The 24280-nt window shown below is 39.0% G+C and overlaps 1 protein-coding gene and 1 non-coding gene across 5 annotated transcripts in view; one reads left to right on the top strand and one right to left on the bottom strand.

The window, feature by feature from the left end:
* The window catches only part of ENTPD1 (ectonucleoside triphosphate diphosphohydrolase 1), a 162946-nt gene that overhangs the window by 50116 nt on the left and 88550 nt on the right, over positions 1-24280 (top strand). The window lies entirely within an intron of this gene.
* On the bottom strand, positions 19006-19109 carry LOC120362627 (U6 spliceosomal RNA). The gene has a single exon (XR_005578478.1). It is a non-coding gene; the product is annotated as a U6 spliceosomal RNA (small nuclear RNA).

Genomic DNA, 24280 nt, shown 5'->3' on the forward strand with positions numbered 1-24280 from the left:
GCCGGGCGCGGTGGCTCAAGCCTGTAATCCCAGCACTTTGGGAGGCCGAGGCAGGTGGATCACGAGGTCGAGAGATTGAGACCATCCTGGTCAACATGATGAAACCCCGTCTCTACTAAAAATACAAAAAAAAAACTGGGCATGGTGGCGCGTGCCTGTAATCCCAGCTACTCAGGAGGCTGAGGCAGGAGAATTGCCTGAACCCAGGAGGCGGAGGTTGCAGTGAGCCGAGATCGCGCCATTGCACTCCAGCCTGGGTAACAAGAGTAAAACTCCGTCTCAAAAAAAAAAAAAAAAAAAAAAAAAAAAAAGAGGACATTTGAGTTTGCAGTAGGGCTCCCCCCTGGTACGTATAGATCTTTTGCACAGTCTGTAAAGACGTCCCTCTATGTGGATACACTGAAAAACAAAATGCATCCCCCTGGGGGGATGATTTTCAGAGCTAATGTAACCCCATGCCAGGACACCCTGTTTGGCAAGTAAAGCTGTGCTGAACTTCAGCCCCCATTCCCCACTTGGCCAAGGACCAAACTGTAGATTTCAGATGCCTCATAGCCAACTTTGCTTTCTCTGAACAGAACATCTGGTTCCATAAATAGTGTCTCTCCAGCCCTACTTTATAGCAATCTTGCTATTTGAGACAATGTACTCTGGTAATGAAAGAAAAACAAACAATACAGAAGTTGACCCTGGGTAAAATCATAAAATACGTTATGTTTTTTTCCCAGCATCCTCCCTTTCCTCTTCCTGGCATAACTTCAAACCAATTTGACAAATATTATTGTGTGTCTGCCATTTGTAAGTCCCCATGCCACAGATCCTTGGATAAACAGTTTGTTCACGGTCTAGTGGGGAAGCCAGACTCTGGGAAGTGCTAATAATAATAGCTAACAGTGATTATTTATTATGTGCCAAACATTGTAATGCTTTATGTGTGTTGTCTCATGTAATCTTTACAAAAACTTTATGATATTGGTTTCTGCATCTTCCAGCTGTGGGAAGATGGTCATTTGCTCAAAGTCATACAGCCAGTAATAGGCAGAGGGGACATTTTGACTGATGTGGTTAGGCTACAAAGTCTGAGAACCTAACGGATAAGTTCTGCCTCCCTAAGAGCTGTAATAGAAGTCAAAACAAAGTGCCATCACACAGTGGTACATGCCTGTAGTTCCAGCTACTTAGGAGGTTGAGGCAGGAGGATCACTTGGGCCCAGGAGTTCGAAGCTGTAATGTATTCATGGGTATGTTTGCACCTATGAATAACCACTGCACCCTAGCCTGGGCCAGGTAATGAGACTTTATCTCTAATATAAAAATACTAAAAATAAAAATAAAAATAAATAATACAAGAGAAAGTACCATGAGAAGCAGAATAGGGAGCATTGGCTTCTGAAGAAACTTCTCAAAGGATGGGACACATCAGTTGGATCTGGTGCCCCTGACAAGCCCCTTCACCCTCCCAGCAGTGCTTAAGGATCTTTTCTCTCTTTTACCTTAACTACAGTGTAGATTTAAGAGTAAAAAGCCTGGCTGGGTGCGGTGGCTCACGCCTGTAATCCCAGCACTTTGGGAGGCTGAGGGTAGATCACGAGGTTAGGAGATTGAGACCATCCTGGCCAACATGGTGAAACCTTGTCTCTACTAAATATACAAAAATTAGCTGGGTATGGTGGCGTATGCCTGTAGTCCCAGCTACTTAGGAGGCTGAGGCAGGAGAATTGCTTGGACCCGGGAGGCAGAGGTTGCAGTGGGCCGAGATCGTGGTACTGCGCTCCAGCCTGGTGACAAAGGGAGACTCTGTCTCAAAAAAAAAAAAAAAAAAAAAAAAAAAGAGTAAAAAGCCCACTTTTTTCCTCAGGCTCTGAGCAGTTGAGCTATTTAAATGTCCATCTTAGAGATTTGAAGGCAGAAGTACAGAGTTTATCCTTCTCTAAGGGTCATGTAATCAAATAAGCCTTTACAAAGCAATCAGCTGCACATTAAATGATTTCCTTAATCATGATGGCACTGCATGGTAATAAGGTACATCTGGTAAACAGTTTTTATAAACCATTGTGATTGGTATTGCCTTTTCTTGGTCAAATTACATTTTAAGAATGCTTTTGGGCTGGGCGTGGTGGCTCACGCCTGTAATCCCAGCACTTTGGGAGGCCGAGGCAGGTGGATCACAAGGTCAAGAGATCGAGACCATCCTGGCCAACATGGTGAAACCCCGTCTCTACTAAAAATACAAAAAAATTAACTGGGCATGGTGGCGCCTGCCTGTAATCCCAGCTACTCGGGAGGCTGAGGCAGGAGAATCGCTTGAACCCAGGAGGCGGAGGTTGCAGTGATTGCACTCCAGCCTGGGTAACAAGAGTGAAACTCCGTCTCAAAAAAAAAAAAAAAAAAATGCTTTCTCCCTTGTGTTTTCTTTTTGATTGTTTCTCTGCTCTTTATAACTGGTAATGGTGCTCAAGGCAAAGTGTTTAATCCCACCCACTACTGTCTAGAGGTGTTGGGCTTCATCTGTGTAGAGTGAAGGTGAGGCCTGGAGTAAATTACATAGAGTCAATTCTCTTAAGTACTTCGGTGGAAGACCAAAATCAAGGGCAGCCCCTGTGGCAAAGAATCACTAAACCTCTTGATGGTTTGGTGGAAGTGTGGAAGAGTGGAGTCACTTGTTTGTCTTGGTGATTTTGCTGTGTGAGTGTGTGTGTGTGTGTGTGTTCTGAGGCAGTGCTTCTCAAACTTTAACATGTGTGTTTATCATTAGAGAACTTGTTAAAATGCAGGTTCTGGTCCAATAGCTCTGGAGTAGGGCCTGAGAGTCTACATTTCTAACAAGTTCCCAGGTGATGATAATGCTGCCCCTCCATAGGTCACACTTTGACTAGCAGTGTGACAGGGTCATTGCATGCCTTAGTCTCAGGGCTTATTTTGGTACTAAATGACCAAGGTCTTCCCACCCTCGACCCTCTTGCCAATCTACCACTTCTGGTCACTGAACAGCTGTCACTGGGGGTGATCGGAAGCCAAATTCATTTATTCATTGAGCAAATCTATGCCCTAGAGCAAAAAATTGAGGCTCCCAATTTGCCAAATCCTAGAAACCAGAATCTTCAGCACACACAAACTACTGTTACACAGAATGGCTTTGTGTTAGATTTCCTACACATCTCCACCTTTTCTCCGTGGCTCCAAGCTTCCATAAACTTCCCTTATTCTCTGCCTTCAACTTGAGAAGTACTGGAGCAGTATGTGTGTCTGCCTGCAGAACCTTGTGCTGGGTGTTGTAAACCCAAGGAGCTAGAAGTAGCAGGGACTCAGGGCTCCGAGACTGGGAACAGAGTGCCTGAGGCATTGTCGTCCTTCTTCCTTCTGCAGAAGAAAGGTGGGAATCATTCTAGGAGCAAAGCAAGGAAAGTGGGTGCAGAGAGAACTGATAGAATTTCTTTAGGTTTGGAAACTTGAGGGGGTTGTGAAGAGAAAATAAATTGTTGGAGAAAAGAATCCAGAGTAGAGGTTGTCTAACATGTATGCAACATACAGTTTTTGTTAGAATATGAAAGTGACTTTAGAGACCCACAATGGCAGTACATACCCCTACACAAAGAGTTGTTTCCTTCTATCACCATTACTTGATTTAAAAAAAAAAGAAGAAGAAGCCAAAACAAAACAAAAAAAACTGAAGTGTTTCCAGGAAGGAAGTAAAGCATTGCTTTATGCCCATGAGGATATAAGTAGCATTACATATGCCCATTAAATAAAACAGGATACTATAGACTACAGTACGGAAGAAAAACAATCACTTGTAATATTTTGGTGCTATTTCCTGGCAGTACTTTTTTACTATGCCTGGGTTGTTTCTCTCATTTGGCATTCACTTGAGTAGGACCTTGAAAAATTATGAGGTGACACCATGATCATTAGGCTATATATACACTTTTAAAGCCTGGCTTTTACTGTGGCAGTGAAGCACAAGTATTTTCCATTTTATAGCGTGGTCTTGGTTAGCATAATTTTTATAGTCACATAGTTTATTTAACAATTCTCCTGTGATTGAACATTGAGGTTGTTTCCATTTCCAATAAATGTCTTCATGCAGGAAGTTTTTTCCATATGTAGGATTACATCCAGACATATGGAAGGAATATCCTGTCCCTTCTGGATGCAATCCTATGTACGGAAAAAACTTATGTAGGATAGGATCCCAGAAATATAATTACTGGATTGAAACTTGTTAATGTTTTTTAAAGTTCTTGATTACTGTTGCCAGGTCACATTCCCAAAGGGTGGGCCCTTCAGGCTGTCAGAAGCAGTTCCTGTTTTGCAGCATCCCTGACAGCTTTGGTGTTTTTGTTTTTAAATAATCTTATTCATTTTTGGATTGTTTTAGTATTTGTTTAATTACAGTAAACTTGACATTTTTGACAATACACTTCCTTTGTATACTTTTTATATCCCTTTCCTATTTATTATAATACTTATTTGGATTTGACATTTTAAATTAACTTATGTGAGTACTTTATCATATAAAGTATTCAAGTTTTCCTGCCATACTTATAATAGTTTTTCTGTATTTATTTATTTATTTATTTATTTATGTTCTGACAGAGTTTCACCATGTTGCCCAGGCTTCTGGACTCAAGCCATCTGCCTGCCTAGGCCTCCCAAAATGCTGGGATTACAGGCGTGAGCCACTGCACCTGGCCTGTGATAGTTTTTCTGAATCTGTTCTTACTGTGAATAGACTCAACACAGTTTTATATGTGGTGTCATATTTTTCTAAATAGTTTGAATCACATTTTATTCCCTGTCTCAGAATATTATTTTTAAAAGATTCTAAATGATTTTCATTTTTGTTTAGCCATTATAATTAATTTTTCATTTTTTCCATGATGATTAGAGAATATGGCTTTCTAATTTCTGAGGTTTCCTTGTAACTAAGTATATGGTGGGTTTGTATACATCTGTGAACACTTGTGAAGAAGCTGTATTGTTTTTAGGATATAAAATTGGATATTTATTCATCAATCCAATCTTTCCAATTATATGGTAATATATCTCCAACCATAATATTCTCCTATGGGTAGAGAGGAGCTTAGTCCTACCAACACCTTGATTTCAGTCCAGTGAAACTGATTTCAGGCTTCAGACTTCCAGAACTGTAAGAGAAAAAATGTGTGTTGTTTTAAACCACTGAGTTTTTTATAGTAATTTGTTATAGCAGCCATAGGAAACGAATATGCTAAGTGTTTAATGAAAGGAAGTGCTGATGGCTTTAGTTAGTTAACACAGAAGTTTATAGTGGGCATTGGTTCACACACTGTTCTAATCACCTTACAGATGTTAATTCAGTTCTCCAACAATCCTAGGAGGTTGGTACAGCTAGTGCTTGACTTACAACCACGATTGGTTCCGATAGACCGGTCGTAACACGATTTGGTCATAAGTTGAGTAGGCTGTATGTACAGTACAGTACTGTGAAATGATGTTATAAAAATCTTTAAGTCATATTTTATCATAATTTTCTTTCATTATTGTTATACATCATAATTTTCTTTGTTCATTTTATGCCGTTTGTATCACTCTACACCATTTTGTTTCTTATTTTTACTTTCGTCAGGTTTTTTTTTTTTTTTTGACGGAGTTTCGCTCTTGTTACCCAGGCTGGAGTGCAATGGCGCGATCTCGGCTCACCGCAACCTCCGCCTCCTGGGTTCAGGCAATTCTCCTGCCTCAGCCTCCGGAGTAGCTGGGAATACAGGCACGCGCCACCATGCTCAGCTAATTTTTTGTACCATTAGTAGAGACGGGGTTTCACCATGTTGACCAGGATGGTCTCGATCTCTTGACCTCGTGATCCACCCGCCTCGGCCTCCCAAAGTGCTGGGACTACAGGCTTGAGCCACCGCGCCCGGCCTACTTTCGTCAGGTTTAAGTAAAACACTGCATTACCAGTACAACTGGTTTAATATTTGCAAAACATACAAAATTACAAAATACAGGTGCATACAAAAATACAAAATACATGTGTAAAAAATACCATAGGAAACATTTTCCCAATTGCAAAACATATCAGAATATATATACATGTACGAAACATTTTATTGGCCGTTGGTGCTTGGCTGTGGATCGTTGATGTCATCTGAGGCAGCAGTTGGGGTTACTGGAGTTGGTTTTTTCATAAACATGGTGAGCTTTGTCTGAATTGTATGTTTCTTTTTTTCTTCATAAATTTCACAATACGGACGAAACACATCGTGCGCTATCCGTTCTATCCTTGCAAATTGTTCGATGTTTGGGTCCATTGCTTCGAAATGTATAAGAAGTTTATTCAGTAAAGATAAACCGTCTGATATTCCCTTAGTGGTGAACTTTCTTTCTGGCTCCTCCTCTTCTTTCTCTGCTTCTCTTCTTTATTCTTCCGCCACTCTTTCTTCTTCCGGTTCGATCAGCTCTTCATTTGTAAGTTCATCAACATTGAAAATCTGTTCTGCTAGATATCCCTCAACTGTAATTAATTCATCCAGACTGTCAACAAACTTACGTGCTCCTTCCTCATCTGCACTGGCTGCTTCTCCAGTTACTTGAACACTATGCGTTTGGAATCTTTTCTTCAATCTCTGGAACCAGCCAGTGCTTGCTACAAATTCTTGACTGTAATCTTCTCCAGCATGCTCCTTCAGAGTCTGAAATAGACTTCTCACCTTCATCTGCACAGTAAAAAGACTTAATGGTGTCCGTTTTTGAATTTGATCTTCAAAGGAAGTGCTGGTGGCTTTAGTTAGCCACCAAATATATAGCAATTTCTCCATTTCGTGGATGGGCCCGCTTCGTTGCTTTGTTATAACTGTTGATTGCATGGGTGCAGAACCTTTCACAGCTTCACAAATTCTTTCTTTATCTTTCAAAATCGTCGACATAGTTGAGTGTGATAACTTTGTATCACATGCGATCACATTCACTTTCTTTCCTCCTTCGTACTGCTTAATCACCTTCATTTTCATGTCGAGATCAATGGCCTTTCTTTCCTTCTTGGCAGGCCGAGGCGTAGACAAAGACAATTTCCTCTTGGTTGACATCTTGGGAGGGGTTTGATGAAAAATATCCAAGACACGAAACACAAATTGCTGTACCAAGTCTGGGGTAACAGTTGAAATGGTGCACGCGGAGATGGTAGTGCTGCCGGAAGCTGGTCCGCACTGTCGTACGCCCAGCTGGGCAACGTTTTTGCCCTGCCAGACGCGGAGCAGTCGTGGCTAGTGATTGTGGTTGTAAAGTCGAATGATTGTAAGTTGCATAGGTCATAAATCGATCGATACCTGTGTTATTTACTGTTAAGTGACTCATCTAAAGTCTCTCAACTGGTAAGTGTTGGAGTACAGATTCAAATCCATAGGTGTTCTTATTATCTGGAGATATAATTCACATATGATACAATTCACTCACTTAAAGTCTACTATTCAGTGGTTTTTAGTGTATTCACAGAATTGTATACCACCACCACAATTAGTTTTGCAACATTTTATCACCCTGAAAAGAACCTCATATGTATTAATGGCCACTCCCCATTTCCTTCCCTACGTGGCCCCAACCCTTCTGAGTGAGTCCTAGGCAAACATCAATCTACTTTCTGTCTTCACAATTTTGCTTATTCTGGACATTCATTTTATAGCATATATCCCATTGAATGCAAGTATCACATTTTATTCATCAGTTGATGAATGTTTGGATTGTTTTTACTTTTTGACATTATGAATAATGCTGCTGTGAGCATCGACTTATGTTTTTAATCTCTCTTGATTATATACCTAGGAGCAAAATTGCTGTGTCACTTGTATGTCTGTGTTTAACCATTTGAGGAACTGCCAGACTATTTTCCAAAGTGGCTGCACCATTTTATATTTCCACCAGCAATATATGGTGATTCCAATTTCTCCACATCCTTACCAACACTTGTCATTATCTATCTTTGATTATAGCCTCCCTAATGAGTGTGCAGTAGTATCTCACTGAGATTTTGATCTGTATTTCCTTGATGGCTGATGGTTTTGAAAATGTATTCATGTGTTTGTGTTTAGTGGGCATTTGCAGATCTTTTTTGGAAAAATGTCTGTTCAGATCCTTTGCCCTATTTTTTTTTTTTTTTTTTTTTTTTTTTTTGAGATGGAGTTTCACTCTTGTTGCCCAGACTGGAGTGCAATGGTGCAATCTCAGCTCACTGCAACCTCCTCCTCCCAAATTCAAGCAGTTTCCCCTGCCTCAGCCTCCTGAGTAGCTGGGATTATAGGCACATGCCACCATGCCTGGCTAATTTTGTATTTTTAGTAGAAATGGGGTTTCACCATGTTGGCCAGACTAGTCTCAAACTCCCGACCTCATGTGATTCACCCACCTTGGCCTCCCAAAGTGCTGGGGTTACAGGTGTAAGCCACCACGCCTGGCCCCTTTGCCCATTTTTTAAATTGGTTTACCTTTGTATAATTGAGTTGTAGTGATTCCTTATATATTCCCTTTTCAGGTAGATGATTTACAAAAAATTTCTCCCATTCTATGGGTTGTCTTTTCACTTTCTTGATAGTGTTGTTTGCAGCACAAAAGTTTTAAATTTTGATGATATTCAATCTATATTTTCTTTGATTTTTATGCCTTTGTTGTCCTATCTAAGAAGCCATTGCCTAATCCAAAGTCATGAAGTTGTACATCTATATCTTCTTCAAAGAATTACATAGTTTTAGCCCTTGCACTTAGGTTTTTGATCCACTTTGAGTTAATTTTTGTATATGTTATGAGGTAGGGGCCAAACTTCATGTTTTTGTGTGTGAATATCTAGTTGTTCCAGCACAATTTGTTGAAAAGATTACTCTCTTCTCCAGTGAATTGTTTTTGGCACCTTGTTGAAAATCGATTTCCCCTAAGTGTGAGGGTTTTTTTTCTAGACTCTTAGTTATATTCCATTTTTCTGTATATGTAGCCCTATCTATGCTAGTTCCACGTTTCTTGATTACTACAGCTTTACAGTAAGTTTTGAAATCAGGCAGTGTGAGTCCTCCAATTTCATTTTATGTTTTAAAATATTGTTTTGGGTATTATGGGACTCATGAATTTACACATGAATTTTAAGATCAGCTTGTCCACTTCTGCAAGAAAGCCAGCTGAGATTTTAATAAAGATTGCATCAACTATGTAAATCTATTTGGAGAATATTGCCATCTTAAAAATATTAAAGATTCCAATCCATGAACATGTGATGCCTTTCTATGTATGTAGGTTTTATTTAATTTCCTTAAGTAATATTTTGTAGTTTTCAGAGTATAACTTTTAATACTTATTCTATTAAATTTATTCCTAAGTATGATTTTCTTTTTGATTCTATTATAAATGTAATTGTTTTAAAATTTCATTTTAAAATTTCATTTTATCATAGATTTACTTTTTTGTTGTATTACTTTTTTATTTTGATACTAAAAAGTTACAAATTCAAAAATTCAAAATCACAGAAAAGTTATAAGAACAATTTAAAGAACACTTCATAGCCGGGCGCGGTGGCTCACGCCTGTAATCCCAGCACTTTGGGAGGCCGAGACGGGTGGATCACAAGGTCAGGAGTTCGAGATCAGCCTGGCCAAAATGTTGAAACCCTGTCTCTACTAAAAATACAAAAATTAGCTGGGCGCAGTGGCATGCGCCTGTAATCCCAGCTACTCAGGAGGCTGAGGTAGGAGAATCACTTGAACCTGGGAGGTGGAGGTTGCAGTGAGCCGAGATTGTGCCATTGCACTCCAGCCTGGGTGACAGAGTGAGACTCTTGTCTCAAAAAAAAAAAAAAAAAAAAGAACACTTCACAAATATTCACCAACTTTAAAAATTCTGCCACATTTGCTTTATCATTCTCTCTCTTCCCTTTCTCTCCTTCCCCACACAACAGTCACATGTAGTATTTTTTCTGAACCATTTGAAAGTAAGTTGTATAGTTATATTCCTTTACCCCTAAATATTTCAGTATGTATTTCCTAAGAAGAAAGATATTCTCTTATATAGCCACAGTACAGTAATCAAACTCAGGAAATCTGACACTGATAGAATGCTTTTAACTGTAGTCCATAATCAAATTTTGGTCAAACAATTGTTATCATAGATTTGCGTTTAACCTTAATTACCCTCAACACTATATTTCTCATAAGTTCTTAGATTCTTTAACAGTGCTTCAGAACGGTGCGGTGGCTCACGCCTGTAATCCTAGCACTTTGGAAGGCTGAGGTGGGTGGATCACCTGAGGTCAGGAGTTCAAGACCAGCCTGGCCATCATGGTGAAACCCCATCTTTAAAAAACAAAAACAAACAAAACAACAACAAGAACAAAAAAACCAGTGCTTCAAATAATAATGACTTTATGCTCTTTCAATTAAGATAGATTTAATTCAATGCAATTATCTGATGTCCATTTACCTCTACTCATATTTTGTATGGTTTTTGCAGTTTATATTTTGATAAAATATTGAAATAACTCCTTTTTATCTACTTTTTTAGTCTTAAATTCTGTTCGCTTCTCTCTCATTTGGTTGATATATATTGTCCATCTTTATTTTTAATCTTTCTAAATCCATTTTGATTCTCTGGTTTCTTTTTTTTCTTTATCTCTTATTCTTTGTTTTAATAGAGGAATTTAAATAATTCACATTTATTTTATCTGCTTTTTGTTTTATTCTCTATAGTGTTTAAAGTTTTTTTCTGTTATGCTTTTTGCCCTACAGGCTCTGGACTTTGTTTTTATATTTCCACAAAGCTATGGATAACAGACATCTTATTTTTAATTGTATTTGTAGCCATCTTTATTTATTTATCTTTGAGACAAGGTCTTGCTCTGTCATTCAGGCTGGAGTGCAGTAGCATAATCATAGCTCACTGTAACCTCGAACCCCTGGGCTCAGGCAATCCTCCTGCCTCAGCCTTCCAAGTAGCTAGGGCTACAGGTGTGTACCACCATACCCAGCTGATTTTTTATTTTTTTTAGAGACAGGGTCTTGTTATGTTGTCCAGACTGTGGAAATAAAGAAAAGCATTCCTGAGCTTAAATTTATCTTAATATCAAAGTGAAATTAGTAATTTTTGACACCATTATGAGAGGATTAAGAGCTTTTGTGTCCCTGTGTCCTCCTCCTTTTTCTTTTTAAAAATATTTAATTTGATATTATGAATTCAAATAATAAAAATTGTGTTGTCATTTATTTAACAAGATTTTTTTCTCCTTATTTGGATATTAATAATCAAACTCATTCCTCCATGAATTTAATGAATTTTAATCTAGTTCTTATCTCACTATGCCTTTTCCCATTCTTGGGTCCTTAATTTTGATTCCTTTCATGATGGTCTAGTAAACATATTAATTTTCTAGAAAGGCTATCAGTGTTATAAAGCAGAGACAACTTGTCTTAAATATAGCAATCTTTCCCCCTCAAGTCATTGGAAATAATCCTCCATTGTCTTGAGAAATTTGATGCTATAAAGAAGTTGTTGTAGTTTGAATATGTCCCCCCAAAAGCATATGTTCAAAACTTAATCCCCAATATAACAGTGTTGAGAGGCAAGACCTACTGGGAGGTATGGAGGTCATGAGGGCTCCATCTTCATGAATGAATCAATGCCCATAATAAAAGGACTCTAGGCTGTGAGTTTGATCTCTTGCTCTTACGCTCTCTTGCCTTTTGCTTTCTGCAATGGGATGACACAGCAAGAAGGCCCTCACAAGATGCTGGCCCCTTGATCTGGAACTTCCCAGCCTCCAGAACTGTGAGCCAAATGAACTTGTATTGTTTATATATGACTCAGTCTGTTGTAGCAGCACAAAACAGACTCAGAAGTTGAGGACAACTGTTTTTTAGCCTCAATGGTTTTTGTTCCCCATTTCTGAAATTTACAACTTTCACAGTAAGATAACTGGGTATAGACTTCCTTTCAAAAATTTTTGCCTGGAACATGTAAACCCCCTTGATTTCCAAATTTAGGACTTACTTAGGAGCAAGAAAAATTTCTTCTGTCATAACTTTGATTAATGCTCTTGCTTTTTTTATTTTCTTCTTCAGGGACCTATTATTTTAATCTCTTATCTCTAAACTGCTTGCCTGCCTGCCTGCCTGCCTGCCTGCCTTCCCTTTCTTCCCTTCTTTCTTTCTTCCTTCCCTTCTTCTCCTTCCTTCCTTCTTTCCTTTCTTTCTTTCTTCTTTATTCCTTTCATTTTCTTCATTTAATTTTTATTGCATTCTGAAACTATTTTCCTAAGAATTTCCTCTATATCTCTGATTCAATTTTCCTTAACTATCTCCAGTATAAACTTTCATTTAGCTATGTTTTTGGCTTCCATGAAATCTTTCATTTTAGCTTGTTTTCTTCTCATGGCAACATCTTCCTGCGTAGAGTTTAAAAAACAAAAGATTCCCTTCTTGTTCCCGCTTCATATCTATTTTAAAGGCAAGCTTTTCCTTCATTTTTCTTTCATTTTCTTGCAAAATTTATTTAATCCAAGGCCTTATCCTTGAAAGAAAAGATATTTCTTTTGTATGTATATATAGATGAATGTGTTTTTTGCCTTATTCTGAAAAGTATTTAAGGATGCATTAGGGGAGACTCATCCCAGTCTAACGTTAGATATGGATGGAATGCATAGCCTGCTCGTGGCTCCCTCCCGTTCTGTTCAGATCTTAGAAAAATGCAATCACCAAATGCTAGATCCCTATCTAAGTATGAGAAGACATCTAAATCTTCTAGGCAGAAAAGTTCACTCAGATCCAGGAAAGAAGGCAGAAGTCTTCTGCCCTTATACAGTAGTCATGTTCCAGAGGGTGGAGTGAGTAGGGCTGTCAGAGCTCTGTCAATATAGGTGTCCAGAGGCGTGAAGGCATTCAGGAAGGCGCCTTTGCTCCTTCCCCACTGACAGTGAACCTCTGTTGATTTAGTAAGTGAGCTCCTGTTCCACTGCTTAGCACTTTTCCTGAGACTTTGTTGGATATAATTTCTAAGATCTCTTTAGACTTGTGGTAGACATATGGCTGCCAATGTGGCTGTTTCTGTGAAGAACATTCCAGGCAAAGGAACTAACATGTGCAAAGTCCTGAGGAATAATTAGGTGTTCAAGGAACAACAAGGAATCCAGTGTGGTTGGAGTGGAGAAAGCAAGGAGGTGAGAGCTGAAAAGTAGGTTTGGCCTGAACAGAATGTCTAGGGTCTTGCAGGCCATTGTATCGCCTTTGGCTTTTACTTATAGAGCAATGGGAACCATTGTGGGTGTTGAGCACAGGAATGACTTTATCCAATTCATGTTTTAATAGGATCACTCTGGCTGCATTGTAGAGAATAGATATAAAGGAGTATAAGCAGAAGAAGAGAGACTAGTTGGAAGACTACTGCAGTAATACAGATAAAAGATGATGGTGTCCATTTCTACGTAGTAGCAGTGGAAGTGATGAAAGGTGATTGGATTTTTGGTCTAATAGATCTAATAAAATCTCCTAGTTGGATTCGGATGCGAAATAAGAGAGAAGGAAACTTGACTCCAAGGTTCTGGGCCTTCCAAGAAACTAGAAGGATGGTGTTGCCTTGAGATGAGAAGATTGTAGGAGGAATAGGTTTGAGTGGGAAGATCAGGATCTCAATTTTGGGTGTTAATTTTCAGGTGCCTATTTGCCATGGGGCTTTCAAATACAGCAGACAGATATACAAATTTATAGTTTGGGGAAGAAGACTGGACTGGAGATACAAATTTAGGTCATCAGGTAGTGTTTAAAAGGAGTGAGACAGGATTTAAATGCAATGAGACTGGATAAGTGAGGTAGCTAGAAAACAACAATAACAAAAGCAACAACAACAACAACAATGGTTTAAGGACTGAGATGTACGCTCCAATTTTAAAGGTTGGGGACAGGAGGAGAAACCATCCAAGAAGAGAGTGAGTGTCAGTATGAGTGAGTATGTGTTGGAGTGGGGGAAGGGGGATAAACTAGGAGAGTATGGCGTCCTGGGAACCATCAGAGAAAAGTGTTTCAACTGAGTCTAATGCTGCTCATGGGTAAAATAAGATGAAACTGAGAATTGACCCTGGCATTTGGCACAGTGAATGTTGCAGGTTGTTAGTAAAGACTTCACAGGTAGAGGAAGTCTTTTTAGGGACGGAAATATTTACAGAAGGCTGTGTAGCTTCCTGGTGCTGATGTCCATCTACACTGCAGACATTTTCTGTGAAAGAAAAGCCAGAGGCCTTTCAGGGCCAGGAAGTATGGTCTTTTTCAATTGTGTTTTTCTCAAAAAGCTTGCTCCAAGATTCAGATTGTGAAGACAGCCCAAACTCCAGGCCCCTACCTACTGTTACTCTTCCCAGAACTGCCTTATGGCTTCAGAGAGCATATCTGTTTGCAAAACTAACGGAGGATTAAGGCTGGGGAGGAGTTGAGGATCACATTTCAAAGGTGGTATAGGTATCTATGCATTTGGCATTTTAAAAAGACTCAGTGGATTTTAGTGCTGGAAGAGACTTAAGTATCCTCAGATCTCTTATTTAAAATGATATTAATTGCATTTGTTATCTGTTTTAATTATAAAAATGGTAAAAGTTTATAACAAAATTTAGAATATATAAAGAATAAATAAAATAAAAATTTGTGTAAGTTTACTACTCATAACTGTCATATGACTTTTTCATCTTTGTCTTGTTCCCTCTCTGAATTTTATTGTTTTTTATTATTATTTATTTTCTACAAATTTGGGGCCATATTATGCATACCAATTGTAATCCTCAATTTTACTTTACAATTTGTTGTGACAATTAAATGGCTTTTACTATATGATCTTTTAATGCTGCATGTACTATTCCATCATTTGAACATATACCATATGTCTATTTAACCATTTCCTTTTGGGAAACATTTGGGAAACTTGCAGTTATTTTCCAAATTTTTTTTTCAAAAACATTTGCAAATTATTTTCTAAATATATGATTATATTATAACTTCTGTGGATTAATCTCATTTTATATCTTTGGCAATTTCTTTAGGATCATTTCCTAAAAGTAGAATTTCCAAATTTCAGCAGTGTATGATTGATAGAAATACTGAAGTCCTGAGGTGGGAAGGAATGTGCTCCAGTTGCACAACTGGTTGGTGGCTGAGTGTGCCCAGTTTCCTTGCCTTTTTGAAAGAGCCTCGCTGGGCGCGGTGGCTCACGCCTGTAATCTCAGCGCTTTGGGAGGCCGAGGCGGGTGGATCACGAGGTCAAGAGATTAAGACCATCCTGGTCAACATGGTGAAACCCTGTCTCTACTAAAAATACAAAAAATTAGCTGGGCATGGTAGCGGGTGCCTGTAATCCCAGCTACTCAGGAGGCTGAGGCAGGAGAATTGCCTGAACCCAGGAGGCGAAGGTTGCGGTGAGCCGAGATTGCGCCATTGCACTCCAGCCTGGGTAACAAGAGTGAAACTCCGTCTCAAAAAAAAAAAAAAGAAAGAAAGAGGCTCACTCCTTTTCTTGCTACCATGCTTCCTAGAGCATTTCAGCCCCCTGTTAGTGGTGTCCTATATGACTCCTTGGACCTTGATGACATTTAACCTTTTCCTGAAAACTCCTATCTCCCACTTATCCCAAACCAGTCCCCCAGTGTATCTCTGGCCATGAACTCTGAACAATTAGAGATGTCCTCCAATTTCATGAGAGAAGATGTGCTTCTCAGATACATTTCTTCTTTAGGGGTACAAATGTTTCCCCATTAGTCAAGAACTGCTACCCATTAGATATTCCTTCACGTATCTGATGGCTTCCTGGAATTTTCCTGACTTCTTTTTAGCTTTACCGGCCATATATTTTCTCTTTAAAATCCTACTTCACTGTAGTACAGACATACTTCAAAGATATTGCAAGTTTTGTTCCAGGCCGCTACAAAAGAAGTACCATGATTAAAAGAGTAATATGAAGTTTTTGGTTTCCCAGTGCATATAGAAGTTATGTTTACACTATACTATACCTATTAAGTGTACAATAGCATTATGTCTAAAAAACAGTGTACCTCAATTAAAAATACTTTATAGCTAAAAAATGCTAACAATCATCTGAACCTTCAATGAGTTGTACTCTTTTTGCTGGTGGAGAGTCTTGCCTTGATGTTTATGCTACTGACTTATCAGGTGTTGTGCTGAAGGTTGGAGTGGCTGTGGTAATTTCTTAAAATAAGACAACAGTGATATTTGCCACATTGAGTGACTCTTCCTTTTATGACAGATTTCTCTGTAGGATGTGGTGCTGTTTGATAACATTTTAATAACGTAGAACTTCTTTCAAAATTGGAATCAATCTTCCTCAAGCACTGCTCCTGTTTCATCAAGCAAGTTTACATGATATTCTAAATCCTTTGCTGTCATTTCAACAATGTTCACAGTATCTTCCCTGGGAGTAGATTCCATCTCAAGAAACCACTTTCTTTGCTCATCCATAAGAAGCAACTCCACACCTGTTCACGTTGTATCAGGAGATTGCAGCCATTCATTCGCACCTTCAGGTTCCACTTCTAATTCTAGTTCTCCTGCTGTTTCCATTACTTCTGCAGTCATTTTTCTGCTGAAGTCTTGAGCTCCTCCAAGTCATTCATGAGGGTTTGAGTCAACTTCTTCCAAACTCCTGTTAATATTGGTATTTTGACCTCCTCCCATGAATTATGAATGTTCTTAATGGCATCTAGAATGGCCAATTTTTTTCCAAAAGGCTTTCAGTTTACTTTTCCCACATCCATCAGAAAAAATCATTATGTATGATAGCTATAGCCTTACTAAATGTATTTCTTAAATAAGACTTGAAAGTCAAAATTACTTTGTCTGTTTTGTGTTGCTATAAAGGAATACCAGAGACAGGACAACTGATAAAGAAAGAAAAGTTTATTTGGCTCACAATTCTGATGGCTTGAAAGCTCAAGATTGGGCATCTGGTGAGGGCCTCAGGCTGCTTCCACTCTTGGAAGAAGGTGAAGGGGAGCCAGACTGTGCGGAGATCACATGACAAGAGAGGAAGCAGGGTATAGAGGGGCTGGTGCTAGACTCTTTTAATCAACTAGTTCTAACGGAAACTAATAGAGTAAGAATTAGTCTATTAGTCCCTCAGCCCCAAAGAAAGTCATTGATCTATTATGCATGAGGGTTCTGCCTTCGTGACCAAACACCTCCAATTTGACCCCACCTCCAATACTGGGGATGAAATTTCAGTATGAGGCTTGGAGGAGACAAACATCCAAAACACAGCACTCCTTGATCCATAGCCTGCAGAATGGATGTTGTGTTAGCAGGCATGAAAACAACATTTATATTCTTGTGTATCTTCATCAGAGCTCTTGGGTGACCAGGTACATTGTCAATGGACAGTAATATTTTGAAAGGAATATTTTTTTCTAAGAAGCAGACATCAACAGTGTGCTTAAAATATTCAGTAAACCATACTGTAAACAGTATGTTTACTTACTGTGTGTTGTGGTATCCAGCCTTTTTCTTCCATTTATAAAGCACAGGCAGAGCAGATTTAATGTAATTCTTAAAGGCCCTAGGATTTTCAGAATTTTCCATTAACAATGGCTTCAACTTAAAGTCACCACCTTCATTATCCCTTAACAAGAGAGTCATCCTGTCCTTTTGAAGCTTTTACGCCAGGTATTTCACCTCTCTAGCTATGAAAGTTCCAGATGGCATCTTCTTCCAAAAGAAGGCTATTTCATCTACATTTTGTTGTTCGTGTAGCCACCTTCGTCAGTGATCTTAGCATGCGCTTCTGGATACTTCGCTGCAGCTTCTCCATCAGCACTTGCTGCTTCACCTTGCACTTTTACCTTACGGAGATGGCTTCTTTTCTTAAACCTCATGAACCAACCTCTGCTGGCTTCTGACTTTTTTTTTTTTTGCAGTTTCCTCACCTCTCTCAGCCACTGAAGAGAGTTAAGGTCTTGCTCTGATCAAAGCCCTAGGCTTTGGCTTAAGGGAATGTTGTAGCTGGTTTGATCTTCTATCCAGACCACTCAGACTTTCTCTGTATCAGCAATAAGTTTGTTTCACTTTCCTATCATTTGTGTGTTCACTGGAGTAGTATGTTTACTTTTCTAAAATAGTTTTTCTCTGCATTCACAACCTGGCTGTTTTATGCAAGAAGCTTAGCTTTTGGCCTGTCTTAGCTTTTGACATGCCTTCTTTGCTAAGCTTAAGGTTAACTTAAGGTTAACTTCTAGGTTTTGACTTCAAGTGAGAAATGTGTGGCTCTTCCTTTCCCTTGAACACTTAGAGGTCATTGTAGTATTATTAATTGGCCTAATTTGGTATGTTGTGTCTCAGGAAATAGGGAGGCCCATGGAGAATGATGGAGACAAGAAAACAGATGGTCGTGGAGCAGTCAGAACACACACAATGTTTATTAAATTTGCCATCTTATCTGCGTGCAGTTCATGGCATCCCAAAACAATTGCAATAGTGACATCAAAGATCACTGACCACAGATCTACATAACAGCTATCTGTGGCTCACACCTGTAATCCTAGCACTTTGGGAGGCCAAGGTGGGTGGATCACGAGGTCAGGAGGATCGAGACCATCCTGGCCAACATGGTGAAACCCCGTCTCTACTAAAAATACAAAAATTAGCTGGGGCTGGTGGCAGGCGCCTGTAATCCCAGCTACTCAGGAGGCTGAAGCAAGAGAATTGCTTGAACCTGGGAGGCAAAGGTTGCAGTGAGCCGAGATCATGCCACTGCACTCCAGCCTGACAACAGAGTGAGACTTCATCTCAAAAAAAAGAAAAAGAAAAAGAAGAAGTTTTATATATGGCAAGAATTACCAAAATATATCACTGAGACAAAGTGAGCACATGCTGTTGAAAAAGTGGAGCCAACAGATTTACTTGACACGGTCACCACAAAGTGGTTTTGATTTGCATTTCTCTAATGACTAGTGATGATGAGCATTTTTTCATATGTTTGTTGGCCTTACAAGTGTCTTCTTTTGAAAAGTGTCTGAAAAATATGGAACACTTCATGAATTTGCATGTCATTCTTGCACAGGGGCCATGCTAGTCTTCTCTGAGGATACTGTCATTTTATTAATGCATTCTGGAGTTGGCTTAGTTTCAATTTGAGGAGTTTCATGTGCTGCAACTTCTTTTCACTAGCAAGTAATGGTTTTGACGTTCCTCATAAATTATAATTTCTAGGACTCTGAACTGCCTACTTCTACTTACCTCCTTTTAAATTAGGTTTGTGTGTGTGTTGTCCTTATTGGTTACTGCTTTTACCTCCTAGGGTCTTTTTTTCAAGGCCATTTTCACTTAACTTTAGCTATTATGCCCAAGTGGAGGTGCTAAGGTGATTTAAAAAATGGAAAGATCCTAATTTAAATTGCATGATCAAAAACTATTGTGCATATTTGAGAAGGAAAATGCAATGTAAATGGGGGCTTTTCAGGCACCATGTTAAGCACTTAGCATACATTATTTCATTATGAGGTAAGAACTACTGTTATTCTCAATTTAGATGTGAGGAAGTATGGCTAGTCCCATACAACTAGGAGGGCCAGAGGTGTATTGTAGACCTAAACATACCCACAGAAATGAAGCTCACATATATTTTATGCCGATGATAACTGATGTTGGATGGAATTATATAATCTATTCAGGTATATTGCATATTTCTCATCTTTAACAGAACATACCAAATAGGAACACTTTTAATAGGTCAAGATGATGACATTGACATTCTGAACATTAATTTTTGTGGCCCTTTAAGTATGAATAAGTATATGGCCCTATACATATGAATCTTAATTATATTTATATTGACAGTGCCAAGTATGTTATAGGCAACTATGATTCAAATCAGTGCACGCATACATATTGAATGAGTACAGGAATGAATCAATGAAGTTATAAAACAGCAATGACCTTAAGGTCTATTAAAGTTTTTAGAACTATTTGCCGCTACACTAAATCTTTTATAAACTGTTTTGCTTTATGAGTCTGTGTGTCTGGTCTTCATAATTTTTTTCCTTTCTCTCTGTCAATGTAAACAGAATATCTATAGACATGAAATGTGTCTGAAGTTCTTTGCAAAAGGAAGACTAAAAGGAAGTTGCCCCAGGCAATTCAGATCATTGTGTCCAAGAGAGCAACAAATTCATGTTTGACCCAGGTCATGACTACATTCAAGGGGTTTGATCCTAGGTATGGGGTCCAGCTGCAGGGGCAGCTGGGAAATACCTTCTTGGTCTCCGTCCAAGTCATCATTGGTCAGGGAAGTCTGCCTTAGTGAGCACCATGGAGACATGGGAAACTGAATTCAGACCTTATGTGACAGGAGCGGACTAAAACCAGTGTGGGCATAGGATCCAGCAATCCCACAGCTAGGTATACACCCAAAAGATAGGAAATCTGTATACAGAAGAGATATCTGCCCTCCCGTGTTTACTGCAGCACTATTCACAATAGCTAAGATTTGGAAACAACCTAACTGTCCATCGATAGATGAATGGATAAAGAAAATGTGGTACATATACACAATGGTCTGCTATTCAGCCATAAACCTAATAAAATCCTGTCATTTGAACATGGATAGAACTGGAGGTCATTATGTTAAGTGAAATAAGTCAGACACAGAAAGACAAACTTTACATGTTCTCACTTATTTGTGAGAGCTAAAAATTAAAATAATTGAACTGAGAAATAGAGAGTGAAGATTTCTCTCTAGAAATAGAGAGCCTGGGAAGGGTAGTGGGGCTAGGGTTGAGTGGAAGAGGGGATGGATAGTGAGTACAAAAAATAATGAGAAAGAATGACTAAGACCTGGTATTTGACAGCACAACAGGGTATTATCAAACCCATTGCGTTGGTTTGCAATAGGTCGACTATAGACAGTAGTAATTTAATTGAACATTTAAAAGTAACTAAAAGAGTATAATTTGATTGTAATATAAAAGATAAATTCTTGAGGTGATGGATATCTCATTTACCCTGATGTGATTATTATGCATTGCATGCCTGTAACAAAATATCTCAAGTATCCCATAAATATAGATACCTACTGTGTACCTGCAAAATTAAAAATAATGAAAAGAAAATCAGCATAGGGAACCAGTCTCCTACTAATTTGGTCAACAGTTTAAGCCGGCTTGTAGTCTTAAGGGTGGAAACAAAATGAGGTCCAGGGCCTAGGTAGCCAGACAGAAGTTCACAACTGTGTTATATACTCTGGAATGGATTTAGCCAAGGAATTTTATCCAGATTTTCCCATAGGTGATATTAAATTCCTTCCAGGACAATTGACCCCAGGCATGGGAGTGATGGTGGGTTTTCAGGTGCTCTCCCACTAAAGCAAAAATGTCCATAATATATTCCAGGAATTAGGTGAGAGACAGCCTCAGGAGATAAGACTGTCCTGCCTTCACCAGGGCAGGTAAGAGCTGGATAAGGGTGAACAGAAAGGGACAAATTATTGATGGGAGTTCTGTGAATAGAAACTGCTTTCTCTTCTTTAGAACTTCTGCCTCCAAGTTGTTAATGCTACTCTCAAAACACACTGCTCTGAGCTGAAGATAATATTGCAGGTAGAGTGCCATGAAGGCATTGGTTTGCAGTGATCTATAAAGGACTAATATGCCAGGCTCTGTGCTAAGTGCTTGACTTTCACCACCTTGTTTACTCCTACAACAACACTTTTTAAATTGCCCTATTAAGATTTAGAGCATTCTGTCATTCTAAAATGTTTCCTGTGATTCAGTATATATTTATTTACTTTTTGGTTGATTTATTGAGTGAAGAACTGAAAATCACTTTATGGGTAGTACATTTCCTTTTTTGTATCTCGTTTGAAGTGAGATGTTGACAAATTGGTTGGGTATGTCCAGAATGGGGAAGGATGCAGAGACTATGTTATATAAAGAACATGTGTCAAAGGAGGTATTATGACTGGGGCTAGTAGTTCCAAGAAAAGACTGCAAACTTGCTCCTGGCTAATTAGAAGGTTTAGCTAAAATGTTTTCAGAGCGATCGCGTGAACCTGGTAAAGACAACCTAGCATTGGGTGAAGAAGTTAGGGCCATTTGGGGAAGTCCTGGAGCCTAAGCTAGATGGTGATGAACAGGGAAGATGTGAAGGAAAATGGAGAGAATTTTCCCTCTTGCCTTATCGACTTCATCCTGCATTAGTTCATTTAAGCTCTTCCTGTTGTTCCCCCATCCCCAAAAATTTTTCAATTTTTTATCTATTTCTGAATTGATTGTCTAAAAGTTCTAAGGCTGCTTTTTCAGCTCCTGGTCATCTGGATTACTATTGTTTTCAGGATTCTTGGGGATAATGGGATGGAGGCATGGGAGGAGAATGTCTAGGTTAAAAAGATACCGAGCTGGAAGTAGAAGCCGTGGTTGAATTTTATACTCAGCCACATACCGAGTTCTTCAGCCTCAGCTTTTGCACACCTGTAAAGTGGGAGTGGTGTGTGTGTGTGTGTGTGTGTGTGTGTGTGTGTGTGTGTTTCCTTTGTGTCCTAGGGAGTTTCTTTGAGGATCAAAAAAAGAGAGTGGACATAAATGAATTTTGTAAACTGTTTTTGAGACTATCTAAATGTAGTTTTATGAGTATAATTGTTACCATTGTAGCTGTTCTGTTTGCTGAATCTAGTTTAATTTGGAAGCTCCCTAATTCATAATGATTTGTATAGTGGGGTCATCACTCCATAGGAGCTCTAAATGGAGACTTTGTCCATGATTTCCAAAAGGTCACTCACCCCAGAGTCACATGAGACCAGAAAGCAAATCTTTTTTGTTAATTGCTTTCAAGTACTTTCAGCTTCAAACGGATGTCTCTAAGGGTCCTTGGCTGGCACATCAAGGGGGCATTTCAAAGGAATATGGCAAAATCTTGACTAAACTTCAGAGCAAATACTCACTCTTTTCTTTGCTACTCCCTTTCTAAAAAGAAAAACAAATTCTACTGGTCTGGGTTTGTGTGAGCATGTGTGTATCAGCTTGTTCTAATTCTCTTTTCCCAATCCCTTCTTTGCTTGTCCCATTTTCAAAATAGGATAACATCCAGCTTTTTATATTATCTTCTACTTTAAGATTCCTAAAATTTTTGGCTAAGTAGCATTAGGCTTTCTCTGTTTTACAGGTAGGCATAAAAAAACCAATATCTACTCACACTCTTCCTGGAATTTTGATAGTAGGAAAAATATTTGAATTTATTTTTAGGGCAAGTCACATGGCAGAAAGAACAACAAATATTTATGGTTGCCTGGGAAACTCAGCTTCTAGATACTACTGATTATGGGAAAGAGGAATAGATTTGGGGATGAGGCAAAATTGGTGACAAAGAACTAGAATAGCAGGAGGCCTGAAGGGGTAGGGGTGAAAGCAGGTAGAAAATCTATGCAAAAATATAGGTTCCTAGTCATTTTTTTTCCTTTTGTCTGTTTCTGATTACTATAGCCTGCCTTCCTATGGGAGGAATGCAATAAGATGCTTTGTATAATCCGGTGCTTTTCTTGTTCTTTTTGTCTGTTCATTTTTGAGATGAAGTCTTGCTCTGTCACCCAGGCTGGAGTGCAATGGCATGATCTTGGCTCACTGCAACCTTCACTTCCCGGGTTCAAATGATACTTCTGCCTCAGCCTCCTGAGTAGCTGGGACTACAGGTGCATGCCACCATGCACAGCTAATTTTTTTTTTTTTTTTTTTTGGTATTTTTAGTAGAAATGGGTTTCACCATATTGGCCAGGCTGGTCTCAATCTCCTGACCTCGTGATCTGCCCACCTTGGCCTCCCCCAAGTGCTGAGATTACAAGCATGAGCCACCATGCCCAGCCTTTTTTTTTTTTTTTTTTTAAATTGTAGAAAAGATCAGGGTAGCAATTTGATTATTTGCCATGTTATCCATAAGACAGGGTAGGCATTAAAAATCCAGGGACACCAAAATCAGGAAATCCAGCTTCTTGTATTTCTGGATCCTTCTTGGAATGTTAGATGTCATGTATGGCATCTAATGATGTGGCACCAGCTTCTCACAAATACAAGTTTCTCAGAGTATACAGATGTTATGGGGCCACTAAAAATGTCTTATGTGGCTTGCTCTCAGCATTTCCAGCACTGACTCTCACTAGCTTCCACTCTCTGTTTGCCCTAACCAAGCTCAGAGACATGGGGACTCCTATGAGCTCTGTTGTCTTGTGTAGAGAATGGGGCTTACCGTAGAGTGTGAAGGTCTGGGGACAAAAACTCTGGCTGTGTTTCCTAGTCACCCCAAGACCT

Source organism: Saimiri boliviensis, chromosome 12 (genome assembly GCF_048565385.1).
Source record: "Saimiri boliviensis isolate mSaiBol1 chromosome 12, mSaiBol1.pri, whole genome shotgun sequence".
In the NCBI taxonomy this organism is placed as follows: Eukaryota; Metazoa; Chordata; class Mammalia; order Primates; family Cebidae; genus Saimiri; species Saimiri boliviensis.